Here is a 14,170-nt window from a genome sequence, read left to right on the forward strand (position 1 = left end):
CCAACATATTGAAATCCTATTTAAACTTATTATTATTATTATTATTATTCTGAGACTAAAATTTCTATATTAAACTCCTCCTAGAGCTTTAACTCTACATACTCCAAACTCGGCTCAGACACTCAAACTTTTCTGACTAAGTGTGCTATCTATTTTCAGACTGATCGGACTTACGGTTTTCCTACAAATGACGATCAAAACTCGGAAAAACTCCCATTGACTTAACATTGGGCATTCTAAAAAAATTCAAACTCACCAACCGACAAAAATTTAAATCTAAATCCCTTGAAAACTAATTCAAACTGCCATTCTATATATATTAGCCAATGAAACTCATTTAAACTAATAAACTCTAATCTCATACACTTATAAACTAATTAACTTAAATTTAATAACTAATTAACTAATAAACTCATGAATTCATAGACTTATGAACTCTTAAACTCATAAATTAATAAATTCTGAACTCTAAACTCATTTAAACTTATAAACTCTAAACTCAAAAACTTGTACACTTATAAACTCTAAACTCATAAACTCTGAGTGTGTGTGTCTGAGTGAGTGTGTGAGCGAGGTAGTCTGTGTGAGTGTGTGAGTGTGTGTGTGTGTGTGTGTGTGTGTGTGTGTTTGTTTGTATCTATCTAACTTATTTATATATCTATCATAAACTTCAAACTACTTTAAACTACTTTAAACTTCAAACTAATTTAAACTTCTTAAGTTTAAAGCTCCCAGCTCCCAAGCAACTCCATAGCAACCAAACTTGAGTACCCTAGCAACCGTTTTGCAAGACCTATATCTCTGTATCAGAACATCGTATAGAGATGAGGTTTGGCTCTTTTGACTCATGCTAGCAAACAGCACTTCCAACATGCTACATATGCTAGCAGTGAATAGCTACATGCTAATAGCGATTAGTTAAGTGTTAAATCATGCCAAGATCATGCTAAGAACTCTATAAAAACTCCATAGTAACCATCTGTGATAACTACCAACCACCTAGTAACACCATATCAACCGCCCTGAATACCATAGCAACCACCCAGAACACCCTAGCAACCGCCTAGCAACCACCCAGAACACCCTAGCAACCACCCAAAATACCTTAGAACACCCTAGCAACACCATAGCAACCACTCAGAACACCCTAGCAACCACCCAAAATACCTTAGAACACCCTAGCAACACCATAGCAACCACTCAGAACACCCTAGCAACTGCCTAACAACCACCCAGAACACCCTAGCAACCACCCAAAATACCTTAGAACACCCTAGCAACACCATAGCAACCACCCAGAACACCCTAGCAACCACCCAAAATACCTTAGAACACCATAGCAACACCATAGCAACCACTCAGAACACCCTAGCAACCAACCAAAATACCTTAGGACACCCTAGCAACACCATAGCAACCACTCAGAACACCCTAGCAACTGCCTAACAACCACCCAGAACACTCTAGCAACCACCCAAAATACCCTAGCAACCACCCAGAACACCCTAGCAACCACCCAAAATACCCTAGCAACCGCCTAGCAACCACCCAAAAGACCCTAGCAACCACCCAAAATATCTTAGCAACCACCCAAAACACCCTAGCAACCACCCATAACACCCTAGCAACTGCTTAGCAACCACCCAGAACACCCTAGTAACCACCCAAAATACCCTAGCAACCACCCAAAAGACCCTAGCAACCACCCAAAACACCCTAGCAACCGCCTAGCAATTACCCAAAAGACCCTAGCAACCACCCAAAAGACCCTAGCAACCGCCTAGCAACCACCCAAAAGACCCTAGCAACCACCAAAAATATCCTAGCAACCACCCAGAACACCCTAGCAACCACCTAGCAACCACACAAAAGACCCTAGCAACCGCCTAGCAACCACCCAAAACACCCTAGCAACCGCCTAGCAACCACCCAGAATACCTTAGCAACCACCTAGCAACATCATAGCGACCACCCATAACATCCTAACAACCGCCTAGCAAAAAACTTTCCGGTCCAAACTTTCTCAAGCCAACTTAAAGTTTGTCTCGACGAACTTTCGCATCTAGTTATTATTATTATTCTTCTTACTAAAAAATCTGACTCAAACTCGTCCTAGAGCTTTAACTCTACATACTCCAAAATCGGCTCAGACACTCAAACTGATCTGACCAAGTGTGCTATATCTTTTCAGACTGATCGGACTTACGGTTTTCCTACAAATGACGATCAAAACTCGGAAAAACTCCCATTGACTTAACATTGGGCATTCTAAAAAAATTCAAACTCACCAACCGACAAAAATTTCAATCTAAATCCCTTGAAAACTAATTCAAACTGCCATTCTATATATATTAGCCAATGAAACTCATTTAAACGAATAAACTCTAATCTCATACACTTATAAACTAATTAACTTAAATTTAATAACTAATTAACTAATAAACTCATGAATTCATAGACTTATGAACTCTTAAACTCATAAATTAATAAATTCTGAACTCTAAACTCATTTAAACTTATAAACTCTAAACTCAAAAACTTGTACACTTATAAACTCTAAACTCATAAACTCTGAGTGTGTGTGTGTGTGTGTGTGTCTGAGTGAGTGTGTGTGTGTGTGTGTGTGTGTGTGTGTGTGTGTGTGTGTGTGTGTGTTTGTTTGTATCTATCTAACTTATTTATATATCTATCTATCATAAACTTCAAACTACTTTAAACTACTTTAAACTTCAAACCAATTTAAACTTCTTAAGTTTAAAGCTCCCAGCTCCCAAGCAACTCCATAGCAACCAAACTTGAGTACCCTAGCAACCGTTTTGCAAGACCTATATCTCTGTATCAGAACATCGTATAGAGATGAGGTTTGGCTCTTTTGACTCATGCTAGCAAACAGCACTTCCAACATGCTACATATGCTAGCAGTGAATAGCTACATGCTAATAGCGATTAGTTAAGTGTTAAATCATGCCAAGATCATGCTAAGAACTCTATAAAAACTCCATAGTAACCATCTGTGATAACTACCAACCACCTAGTAACACCATATCAACCGCCCTGAATACCATAGCAACCCCCCAGAACACCCTAGCAACCGCCTAGCAACCACCCAAAAGACCCTAGCAACCACCCAGAACACCGTAGCAACCACCCAAAAGACCCTAGCAACCACCCAAAAGACCCTAGCAACCGCCTAGCAACCACCCAAAAGACCCTAGCAACCACCCAAAAGACCCTAGCAACCACCCAAAATACCCTAGCAACCACCCAGAATACCCTAGCAACCACCCAAAACAGCCTAGCAACCACCCAGAACACCCTGGCCACCACCTAGCAACCACCCAGAATACCTTAGCAACGCCTAGCAACACCATAGCAACCACCCATAACACCCTAGCAACTGCCTAGCAACCACCCAGAACACCCTAGCAACCACCCAAAATACCCTAGCAACCGCCTAGCAACCACCCAAAACCGCCTAGCAACCACCCAAAACACCCTAGCAACCGCCTAGCAACCACCCAGAATACCCTAGCAACCACCTAGCAACAGCATAGCAACCACCCAAAATATCCTAGCAACCACCCAGAACACCCTAGCAACCGCCTAGCAACCACCCAAAAGACCCTAGCAACCACCCAAAAGACCCAAGCAACCGCTTAGCAACCACCCAAAAGACCCTAGCAACCACCCAGAATACCCTAGCAACCACCCAAAACAGCCTAGCAACCACCAGAACACCCTGGCCACCACCTAGCAACCACCCAGAATACCTTAGCAACGCCTAGCAACACCATAGCAACCACCCATAACACCCTAGCAACTGCCTAGCAACCACCCAGAACACCCTAGCAACCACCCAAAATACCCTAGCAACCGCCTAGCAACCACCCAAAACCGCCTAGCAACCACCCAAAACACCCTAGCAACCGCCTAGCAACAACCCAAAATACCCTAGCAACCACCCAAAAGACCCTAGCAACCACCCAAAATATCCTAGCAACCACCCAGAACACCCTAGCAACCGCCTAGCAACCACACAAAAGACCCTGGCACCCGCCTAGCAACCACCCAAAACACCCTAGCAACCACCCAAAATACCCTAGCAACCGCCTAGCAACCACCCAGAATATCCTAGCAACTGCCTAGCAACACCATAGCAACCACCCAGAACACCCTAGCAACCGTCTAGTAACCCTAGCAACCGCCTAGCAACACCATAGCAACCACCCCGAACACCCTAGCAACCGCCTAGCAAAAAACTTTCCGGTCCAAACTTTCTCAAGCCAACTTAAAGTTTGTCTCGACGAACTTTCGCATCTAGTTATTCTTCTTCTTCTTATTCTTCTGACCCAAAATTTATCAACTCTAACTCCTCCTAGAGCTTTAACTCTACAAACTCCAAACTCGGGTCAGACTTTCAGACTGTTCTGACTTGGTGTGCTATATCTTTTCAGACTGATTTGACTTTCAGTTTTCTTAAAAATTAATATTAAAAACCATAAAAATCCCATAGACTTACATGGCAGACTGCTCAAATTGAGCCAAGACTACGGTGGCCCATTAGTGTACAAGCCAAAAACTCAAATCTAAACTCCCTGAAGCCCTAGACTCAATTAAACTACCATTCAATGACCTAATAAACTTCTATCTATCTATCTATCTATCTATCTATCTATCTATCTATCTATCTATCTATCCATCTATCTATCTATCTATCTATCTAACTAACTTATCTTTCTATCTATCTTTCTAACTAACTTATCTAGCTTTCTTTCTTACTAATCTATCTATCTTTCTAACTAACTTATCTTTCTATCTTTCTTTCTAACTAATCTATCTTTCTTTCTAACTAACTAATCTATCTTTCTTACTAATCTATCTATCTTTTTAACTAACTTATCTATCTTTCTTTCTAATCTATCTATCTTTCTAACTAACTTATCTATCTTCCTTACTAATCTATCTATCTTTCTAACTAACTTATCTATCTATCTATCTATCTATCTATTTATTTTCAAACCTTATCTATCTATCTATCTATCTATCTATCTATCTTTTTAACTTATCTATCTATCTATCTATCTATCTATCTATCTTTTTAACTTATCTATCTATCTATCTATCTATCTATCTATCTATCTATCTTTCTAACTAACTTATCTATCTATCTATCTATCTATCTATCTATCTATCTATCTATCTATCTATTTATTTTCAAACCTTATCTATCTATCTATCTATCTATCTATCTATCTATCTATCTATCTTTTTAACTTATCTATCTATCTATCTATCTATCTATCTATCTATCTATCTATCTATCTATCTATTTAACTAATCTATCTATCTATCTATCTATCTATCTATCTTTTTAACTTATCTATCTATCTATCTATCTATCTATCTATCTATCTTTTTAACTTATCTATCTATCTATCTATCTATCTATCTATCTATCTATCTATCTATCTATCTATCTATCTATATTTTTAACCAATCTATCTATCTATCTATCTATCTATCTATCTATCTATCTATCTATCTATCTATCTATCTATCTATCTTCAAACATGATCTATCTATCTATCTATCTTCAAACCTTTTTAACTAACTTATCTATCTTTCTTTCTAATCTATCTATCTTTCTAACTAACTTATCTATCTTCCTTACTAATCTATCTATCTTTCTAACTAACTTATCTATCTATCTATCTATCTATCTATCTATCTATCTATCTATCTATCTATATATATATATATCTATATATCTATCTATCTATTTTCAAACCTGATCTATCTATCTATCTATCTATCTATCTATCTTTTTAACTTATCTATCTATCTATCTATCTATCTATCTATCTATCTATCTATCTATCTATCTATTTAACTAATCTATCTATCTATCTATCTATCTATCTATCTATCTATCTTTTTAACTTATCTATCTATCTATCTATCTATCTATCTATCTATCTATCTATCTATCTATCTATCTTTTTAACTAATCTATCTATCTATCTTTTTAACTTATCTATCTATCTATCTATCTATCTATCTATCTATCTATCTATCTTTTTAACTCTATCTATCTATCTATCTATCTATCTATCTATATTTTTAACCTATCTATCTATCTATCTATCTATCTTCAAACATTATCTATCTATCTATCTTCAAACCTTATCTATCTATCTATCTATCTATCTATCTATCTATCTATCTATCTATCTATCTATCTATCTATCTACAAACCTTATCTATCTATCTATGCTACAATCAGTAAATCATACTTGAACATGGTAAATCATGGTATACTATAGTAAATCGTGGTAAATCATGGTAAACTATGGTAAATCATGGTAAACTATGATAAATCATGTTAGAATCAGTAAATCATACTTGAACATGGTAAATCATGGTATACTATAGTAAATCATGGTAAACTATGGTAAATCGTGGTAAATCATGGTAAACTATGCTAAATCATGCTAAACTATGGTAAATCATGCTAGAATCAGTAAATCATACTTGAACATGGTAAATCGTGGTATACTATAGTAAATCATGGTAAACTATGGTAAATCGTGGTAAATCATGGTAAACTATGGTAAATCATGGTAATCTATGATAAATCATGCTAGAATCAGTAAATCATACTTGAACATGGTAAATCATGGTATACTATAGTAAATCATGGTAAACTGGTAAATCGTGGTAAATCATGGTAAACTATGGTAAATCATGGTAAACTATGATAAATCATGCTAGAATCAGTAAATCATACTTGAACATGGTAAATCATGGTATACTATAGTAAATCATGGTAAACTATGGTAAATCGTGGTAAATGATGGTAAACTATGGTAAATCATGGTAATCTATGATAAATCATGCTAGAATCAGTAAATCATACTTGAACATGGTAAATCATGGTATACTATAGTAAATCATGGTAAATCGTGGTAAATCATGGTAAACTATGGTAAATCATGGTAAACTATGCTAAATCATGCTAGAATCAGTAAATCATACTTGAACATGGTAAATCATGGTATACTATAGTAAATCATGGTAAACTATGGTAAATTGTGGTAAATCATGGTATACTATAGTAAATCATGGTAAACTATGGTAAATCATGGTAAACCATGCTAGCAACATGGTAAAAAAATTCTAGCATCATGCTAGCAACATGATAATCATGCTAGCATGGTAAACTATGGTAAATCATGGTAAACTATGGTAAATCGTGGTAAACTATGGTAAATCATGCTAGAATCATAGTTAATCATACTTGAACATGGTAAATCATGGTATACTATAGTAAATAATGGTAAACTATGGTAAATCATGGTAAATCATGGTAAACTATGGTAAATCATGCTAAACTGTGGAAAATCATGCTAGAATCAGTAAATTATACTTGAACATGGCAAATCGTGGTATACTATAGTAAATCATGGTATACTATAGTAAATCGTGGTAAATCATGGTAAACTATGGTAAATCATGCTAGAATCAATAAATCATACTTGAACATGGTAAATCATGGTATACTATAGTAAATCATGGTAAACTATGGTAAATCGTGGTAAATCATGGTAAACTATGCTAAATCATGCTTGAATCAGTAAATCATACTTGAACATGGTAAATCATGGTATACTATAGTAAATCATGGTAAACTATGGAAAATCGTGGTAAATCATGGTATACTATAGTAAATCATGGTAAACTATGGTAAATCGTGGTAAATCATGGTAAACTATGGTAAATCATGGTAAACCATGCTAGCAACATGGTAAAAAAATTCTAGCATCATGCTAGCAACATGATAATCATGCTAGCATGGTAAACTATGGTAAATCATGGTAAACTATGGTAAATCGTGGTAAAATATGGTAAATCATGCTAGAATCATAGTAAATCATACTTGAACATGGTAAATCTTGGTATACTATAGTAAATAATGGTAAACTATGGTAAATCATGGTAAATCATGGTAAACTATGGTAAATCATGCTAAACTATGGTAAATCATGCTAGAATCAGTAAATTATACTTGAACATGGCAAATCGTGGTATACTATAGTAAATCATGGTAAACTATAGTAAATCGTGGTAAATCATGGTAAACTATGGTAAATCATGCTAGAATCAATAAATCATACTTGAACATGGTAAATCATGGTATACTATAGTAAATCATGGTAAACTATGGTAAATCGTGGTAAATCATGGTAAACTATGGTAAATCATGCTAGAATCAGTAAATTATACATGAACATGGTAAATCGTGGTATACTATAGTAAATCATGGTAAACTATGGAAAATGATGGTAATCTATGACAAATCATGCTAGAATCAGTAAATCATACTTGAACATGGTAAATCATGGTATACTAAAGTAAATTATGGTAAACTATGGTAAATCATGGTAAATCATGGTAAACTATGGTAAATCATGGTAAACTATGGTAAATCATGCTTGAATCAGTAAATCATCTATCTTTCTTTCTTTCTTTCTTTCAACTAATCAATCTTTCTTTTTCTTTCTTTCTCTCTTTCTTTCTTTCTCTCTTTCTTTCTCCTTCTTTCTTACTAATTAATCTTTCTTTCTTTCTTTCTTTCTTTATTTATTTATTTCTTTCTTTAATTATTTTCTTTCTTTCTATCTCTTTAAACCTTTTCTTTCTATCTATCTATCTATCTATTATCTATCTATCTATCTTTTGAACTTTATCTATCTATCTATCTATCTATCTATCTATCTATCTATCTATCTGACTGACTTATCTAACTTTTCTTTCTTTCTACCTAATCTTTCTTTCGTTCTTTCTTTCTTTATACCTAATCTTTCTTTCTTTCTTTCTTTCTTTCTTTCTTTCTTTCTTTCTTTCTTTCTTTCTAACTTTTCTTTCTTTCTACCTAATCTTTCTTTCTTTCTTTCTTTCTTTCTTTCTTTCTTTCTAGCTAATCTTTCTTTCTTTTTTCTTTCATTCTTTCTTTCTACCTAATCTTTCTTTCTTTCTTACAATCTTTCTTTCTTTCTTTCTAGCTAATCTTTCTTTCTTTTTTCTTTCATTCTTTCTTTCTACCTAATCTTTCTTTCTTTCTTACAATCTTTCTTTCTTTCTTTTTTTCTTTCTTTCTTTTTTCTTTCATTCTTTCTTTCTAGCTAATCTTTCTTTCTTTCTTTCTTTCTTTCTTTCTTTCTTTCTTTCTTTATACCTAATCTTTTTCTTTCTTTCTTTATACCTTATATTTTTTCTTTCTTTCTTTCTTTCTTTCTTTCTTTCTTTCTTTCTTTCTACCTAATCTTTCTTTCTTTCTTTCTTTCTTTCTTTATACCTAATCTTTCTTTCTTTCTTTCTTTCTTTCTTTCTTTCTTTCTTTCTTTCTTTCTTTCTAACTAATCTTTCTACCTAATCTTTCTTTCGTTCTTTCTTTCTTTATACCTAATCTTTCTTTCGTTCTTTCTTTCTTTCTTTCTTTCTTTCTTTCTTTCTTTCTTTCTTTCTTTCTTTCTTTCTAACTAATCTTTCTTTCTTTTTCTTACTTTTCTTTCTTTCTTTCTAACTAATCTTTTTTCTTTCTTTCTTTCTTTCTTTCTTTCTTTCTTTCTTTCTTTCTAACTAATTAATCTTCTTTCTTTCTTTCTTTCTTTCTTTTTAACTAATTAATCTTTTTTCTTTCTTTCTTTCTTTCTTTCTTTCTTTCTTTCTTTCTAACTAATTAATCTTCTTTCTTTCTTTCTTTCTTTCTTTTTAACTAATTAATCTTTTTTCTTTCTTTCTAACTAATCATTTTTCTTTCTTTCTTTCTAACTAATCTTTCTTTTTTCTTTCTTTCTTTCTTTCTTTCTTTCTTTCTAACTAATCTTTTTTCTTTCTTTCTTTCTTTCTTTCTTTCTTTCTTTTTAACTAATTAATCTTTTTTCTTTCTTTCTTTCTAACTAATCATTTTTCTTTCTTTCTTTCTAACTAATCTTTCTTTTTTCTTTTTCTTTCTTTCTTTCTTTCTTTCTAACTAATCTTTTTTCTTTCTTTCTTTCTAACTAATCTTTTTTCTTTCTTTCTTTCTTTCTTTCTTTCTTTCTTTCTTTCTAACTAATCTTTACTTTCTTTCTTTCTTTCTTTCTAACTAATCTTTCTTTCTCTTACTTTTCTTTCTTTCTTTCTAACTAATCTTTTTTCTTTCTTTCTTTCTTTCTTTCTTTCTTTCTTTCTTTCTTTCTTTCTAACTAATCTTTCTTTCTTTCTCTTTCTTTCTCTTACTTTTCTTTCTTTCTTTCTAACTAATCTTTTTTCTTTTTCTTTCTTTCTTTCTAACTAATCTTTCTTTCTTTCTCTTTCTTTCTCTTACTTTTCTTTCTTTCTTTCTAACTAATCTTTTTTCTTTTTCTTTCTTTCTTTCTAACTAATCTTTCTTTCTCTTACTTTCTTTCTTTCTTTCTAACTAATCTTTTTTCTTTCTTTCTTTCTTTCTTTCTTTCTAACTAATCTTTCTTTCTTTCTAACTAATCTTTTTTCTTTCTTTCTTTCTTTCTTTCTTTCTTTCTTTCTTTCTTACTAATTAATCTTCTTTCTTTCTTTCTTTCTTTCTAACTAATTAATCTTTTTTCTTTCTTTCTTTCTTTCTTTCTTTCTTTCTTTCTTTCTTTCTTTCTAACTAATCTTTTTACTTTCTTTCTTTCTAACTAATCTTTCTTTCTTTCTCTTTCTTTCTCTTACTTTTCTTTCTTTCTTTCTAACTAATCTTTTTTTCTTTTTCTTTCTTTCTTTCTAACTAATCTTTCTTTCTCTTACTTTCTTTCTTTCTTTCTTTCTTTCTTTCTTTCTTTCTTTCTAACTAATCTTTCTTTCTTTCTTTCTTTTTCTTTCTTTCTTTCTTTCTTTCTTTCTTTCTTTCTTTCTTTCTTTCTTTCTTTCTTTCTTTCTAACTAATCTTTCTTTCTTTCTTTCTTTTTCTTACTTTCTTTCTTTCTTTTTCTTACTTTTCTTTCTTTCTTTCTAACTAATCTTTTTTCTTTCTTTCTTTCTTTCTTTCTTTCTTTCTAACTAATTAATCTTCTTTCTTTCTTTCTTTCTTTCTAACTAATTAATCTTTTTTCTTTCTTTCTTTCTTTCTTTCTTTCTAACTAATCTTTTTACTTTCTTTCTAACTAATCTTTCTTTTTTCTTTTTCTTACTTTTCTTTCTTTCTTTCTAACTAATCTTTTCTTTCTCTTTCTAACTAATCTTTTTCTTTCTTTCTTTCTCTTTCTTTCTTTCTTTCTTTCTAACTAATCTTTCTTTCTTTCTTTCTAACTAATCTTTTTACTTTCTTTCTTTCTTTCTTTCTTTCTTTCTAACTAATCTTTTTTCTTTCTTTCTTTCTTTCTTTCTTTCTTTCTTTCTTTCTTTCTAACTAATCTTTTTTCTTTCTTTCTTTCTTTCTTTCTTTCTTTCTTTCCAACTATTATTTCTTTCTAACTAATCTATCAATCTAACTTTAACCTACTTTAAACTTCTAACTTCTTTAAACTTCTTCAAACTCTCTGGTCAGGCTTTCTCAAGCCAACTTAAAGTTTGTCTCAACAAACTTTTTTTTCTAGTTATTATTCTTCTTCTTCTTATTCTTCTGACCCAAAATTTATCAACTCTAACTCCTCCTAGAGCTTTAACTCTACAAACTCCAAACTCGGGTCAGACTTTCAGACTGTTCTGACTTGGTGTGCTATATCTTTTCAGACTGATTTGACTTTCAGTTTTCTTAAAAATTAATATTAAAAACCATAAAAATCCCATAGACTTACATGGCAGACTGCTCAAATTGAGCCAAGACTACGGTGGCCCATTAGTGTACAAGCCAAAAACTCAAATCTAAACTCCCTGAAGCCCTAGACTCAATTAAACTACCATTCAATGACCTAATCTATCTAACTAACTTATCTTTCTATCTATCTTTCTAACTAACTTATCTATCTTTCTTTCTTACTAATCTATCTATCTTTCTAACTAACTTATCTTTCTATCTTTCTTTCTAACTAATCTATCTTTCTTTCTAACTAACTAATCTATCTTTCTTTCTTTCTTACTAATCTATCTATCTTTTTAACTAACTTATCTATCTTTCTTTCTAATCTATCTATCTTTCTAACTAACTTATCTATCTTCCTTACTAATCTATCTATCTTTCTAACTAACTTATCTATCTATCTATCTATCTATCTATCTATCTATCTATCTATCTATCTATCTATCTATCTATCTATCTATCTATTTTCAAACCTTATCTATCTATCAATCTATTTATCTATCTATCTATCTATCTATCTATCTATCTATCTATCTATCTATCTATCTATCTATCTATCTATCTATCTATCTATCTTTTTAACTTATATATCTATCTATCTATCTATCTATATATCTATCTATCTATCTATCTATTTAACTAATCTATCTATCTATCTATCTATCTATCTATCTATCTATCTATCTATCTATCTATCTATCTATATTTTTAACCAATCTATCTATCTATCTATCTATCTATCTATCTATCTATCTATCTATCTATCTTCAAACATTATCTATCTATCTATCTATCTTCAAACCTTTTTAACTAACTTATCTATCTTTCTTTCTAATCTATCTATCTTTCTAAATAACTTATCTATCTTCCTTACTAATCTATCTATCTTTCTAATTAACTTATCTATCTATCTATCTATCTATCTATCTATCTATCTATCTATATATCTATATATCTATCTATCTATTTTCAAACCTGATCTATCTATCTATCTATCTATCTATCTATCTATCTATCTACAAACCTTATCTATCTATCTATGCTACAATCAGTAAATCATACTTGAACATGGTAAATCATGGTATACTATAGTAAATCGTGGTAAATCATGGTAAACTATGGTAAATCATGGTAAACTATGATAAATCATGTTAGAATCAGTAAATCATACTTGAACATGGTAAATCATGGTATACTATAGTAAATCATGGTAAACTATGGTAAATCGTGGTAAATCATGGTAAACTATGCTAAATCATGCTAAACTATGGTAAATCATGCTAGAATCAGTAAATCATACTTGAACATGGTAAATCGTGGTATACTATAGTAAATCATGGTAAACTATGGTAAATCGTGGTAAATCATGGTAAACTATGGTAAATCATGGTAATCTATGATAAATCATGCTAGAATCAGTAAATCATACTTGAACATGGTAAATCATGGTATACTATAGTAAATCATGGTAAACTATGGTAAATCGTGGTAAATCATGGTAAACTATGGTAAATCATGGTAAACTATGATAAATCATGCTAGAATCAGTAAATCATACTTGAACATGGTAAATCATGGTATACTATAGTAAATCATGGTAAACTATGGTAAATCGTGGTAAATGATGGTAAACTATGGTAAATCATGGTAATCTATGATAAATCATGCTAGAATCAGTAAATCATACTTGAACATGGTAAATCATGGTATACTATAGTAAATCATGGTAAATCGTGGTAAATCATGGTAAACTATGGTAAATCATGGTAAACTATGCTAAATAATGCTAGAATCAGTAAATCATACTTGAACATGGTAAATCATGGTATACTATAGTAAATCATGGTAAACTATGGTAAATTGTGGTAAATCATGGTATACTATAGTAAATCATGGTAAACTATGGTAAATCATGGTAAACCATGCTAGCAACATGGTAAAAAAATTCTAGCATCATGCTAGCAACATGATAATCATGCTAGCATGGTAAACTATGGTAAATCATGGTAAACTATGGTAAATCGTGGTAAACTATGGTAAATCATGCTAGAATCATAGTTAATCATACTTGAACATGGTAAATCATGGTATACTATAGTAAATAATGGTAAACTATGGTAAATCATGGTAAACTATGGTAAATCATGCTAAACTGTGGTAAATCATGCTAGAATCAGTAAATTATACTTGAACATGGCAAATCGTGGTATACTATAGTAAATCATGGTATACTATAGTAAATCGTGGTAAATCATGGTAAACTATGGTAAATCATGCTAGAATCAATAAATCATACTTGAACATGGTAAATCATGGTATACTATAGTAAATCATGGTAAACTATTGTAAATCGTGGTAAATCATGGT

General features: G+C 31.7%; 1 protein-coding gene and 1 long non-coding RNA gene across 2 annotated transcripts in view; both read right to left on the reverse strand.

The window, feature by feature from the left end:
* The window catches only part of LOC311302520 (uncharacterized protein), a 747,744-nt gene that overhangs the window by 674,807 nt on the left and 58,767 nt on the right, over positions 1-14,170 (reverse strand). The window lies entirely within an intron of this gene.
* LOC311302599 lies at positions 5,649-6,362 on the reverse strand. Its single transcript, XR_014629616.1, has 2 exons — positions 6,126-6,362; positions 5,649-5,732 (listed from the first exon to the last, which is right to left on the reverse strand). It is a non-coding gene; the product is annotated as an uncharacterized lncRNA (long non-coding RNA).

Source organism: Rutilus rutilus, assembly GCF_951802725.1.
Source record: "Rutilus rutilus genome assembly, chromosome: 13".
Lineage (NCBI taxonomy): Eukaryota > Metazoa > Chordata > Actinopteri > Cypriniformes > Leuciscidae > Rutilus > Rutilus rutilus.